The sequence below is a fragment of the Tupaia chinensis genome, unplaced genomic scaffold, assembly GCF_000334495.1.
Source record: "Tupaia chinensis unplaced genomic scaffold, TupChi_1.0 Scaffold000067_1, whole genome shotgun sequence".
Classification (NCBI taxonomy): domain Eukaryota; kingdom Metazoa; phylum Chordata; class Mammalia; order Scandentia; family Tupaiidae; genus Tupaia; species Tupaia belangeri.
Window position 1 is genome coordinate 4,130,800 of NW_006159526.1, and position 2,444 is coordinate 4,133,243.

Genomic DNA, 2,444 nt, shown 5'->3' on the forward strand with positions numbered 1-2,444 from the left:
CAACTGCTGGTCCCCGCACCACATTTTGAGCACTCAGTAGCCACGTGGGGCAGTGGCTCTCGCATTGGACAGCGCAGTAGGACACGCCCACGGCCATAGGACGTTCTCTTGGGCAGCGCTGTCCGGAGTCTGTCTCTGGCTGACTGCTTCCTTGTGGTCTTATCCTTCTGTCCACTGTCCTTCCTGTAAAGTGGAAATGACAAGTTTCATCAGATTCAGGTTCAATTTCTTTTTTAGAGAGGTTTTTTTTTTTTTGCCAAGGTGCATATGCACTCACTGGAGAGACAGAAAGAGACAGACAGAAAGCAAGAAATCACCCCCAGGAGGGATAGCTATGTCACAGTCCCTTCTCCTCCATTCTCCTCTCGGAATTTTGGGCACACACGCACACGCACCCAGCATGAGTTTCAAGCTGCTGGATCTGGGACTCACATCGCAGTGGGCCTTGTGGGAGTTCAACGACGTAACCACTGCGCCACCTACTGGTCCCTCACATCCAATTCTCTTAGCAGAAACACTTCACAGGTTGTGTTCTTGTGTGTGTGGGGGGGGGCACACGAGTCTGGTTCTCTCTGCGAGTGCAACATGGCACTAGTACACTCACATCCTATTGGCCAGAGGAAGTCTCCTGACCCGGGCCAAGTGGAAGGGCCAGCAAATGTATCTGACGCGCTCCAGCGGACCTGTGAAGCCACACGGCAAAGCGTGGATGTGTAACCCTCTAACCAGGAGTGGAGATTGGGAAGCAGCGCTGTGCTCTACCACCAGGCCGATGATCCTCTCTTTCAATCAGATGCATTTTTCAGAAATGACTCTGAGTCACAGGTTAAGTAACTCTCCCAAGGTCCCACAGGCTGGCTCCACACATCCGCTCCAAGCTGGTAAGGGGTGCAGCCGGGATTGGAACCCAAGCAGGCTGGCTCCAGAGCCCTGGATCCTAAGTACGACTCTATGGAAAGTAACGGAGCCCACTTAGCGGGGCTGTTGAGAGACTGAGCAGGAACTTAGTAAAGCACTTGGCTCAGGGCTTGTGCGCGGGCGCGGGCCTCAGGGCTTGTGCGCGCGCGGTTCAGGGTTCAGGGTTTGTGCTGTTTATTCCATCGCCTGATTCCAGGTTGGCCTCGGGTTGAGTTTGGAGAGATTTTCCAGAGACGGCAGCTGGCCGGAATAAACCCACCTCAACAGGAGGCAGAGGGGAGCGAAGGTGGAGTGGGGATCAAGTCAGATCATAAGCGGTAGCTGCGAAGGGGGCAGGAGCAGCCCCCCACGCCGGCAGCAGGCAGGGTGAGTCGCACAGAGGCGTACACAGGCAGGTGTGGCGTCTGAGCAGCTGTGCAGGCGCCCGTGGCCAGAGTCACTGACTTCTCAGAACTGGGTGTGTGCACAGTTCTGGGTTCTCGTTGCCGAAGCGTCGATAAGGCAATCATCTCTTCCCAGTCCCCCACGGCCCCGCCCACGGCCCCGCCCACGGCCCCACCTCCATGACGCTGCTCGCGGGCAGAGTGCCAGGATATGGACGGAAAAAAAAAAGAACTTATTTATTTTATTTTATTTTTTCATTTATTTATTTTAATTTGACCAGAGAGAGACACACACAGAGAGCGAGGGAATGTGAAAATGCAAGCCACCAGGACCAGGTCCAGGACAGGAACTGGGGTCAGCCGTGTGCACCTTAACCACCACACCACCTGCTGGTCCCATTATCCCAGGAGGGGTGTGCAGCCTCCACACTCCAGGATGGCCACATAATATCCCGGCCACATACGGTTTTCTCTGCGGAGGTTAGCTCTCAGTACCAAAAAGGATGCAGGTTTATTTTCCCCTCCTTGAAGACAGGCATGATTGTCTTGATGAAAACAATGAGAGGAGGGGCCGGCAGGTGGCATGGTGGTTAAGGGTACTGGACTCCCATATGACCCATCGGGGTTCAAGTCCTGGACCTGGTGGCTTGCTTTCTCGCTTTCTCTCTCTCACTCTGTCCCTCTCTGTTCAAATTAAATAAATAAAGGGACCAGCAGTTAGCGTAATGGCTATGTCGCTGGACTCCCACGTACTCGACTGCGGTTCACGTCCTGGACCCGGTGACTTAAAACTCACGCCGGGCGCATGTGCGTGCGTGCCCAAGATCCCGAGAGGAGAATGGAGGAGAAGGGATTGCGGCATGGCCATCCCCCCTGGGGGTGATTTCTCGCTTTCTGTCTCTCTGTCTCTCTCTGTCTGTCAGGCGAGCACACGCACCCTATAGCAAAAAAAAAAACCTCTCTAAAAAAAAGAAAAAGAATAAATAAATAAATAAATAGTTTCAAAATAATTCTAAAAAAAGAAAACAATGAGAGGGAAGCAACATTGCGTGTCCTTCTTTATAAAAAGAGCCAAAGGGGCCAGTAGGTGACGTGGCGGTTAAGACGCTAGACACTCCCACTGTACAACCACGGTTCAAGCTC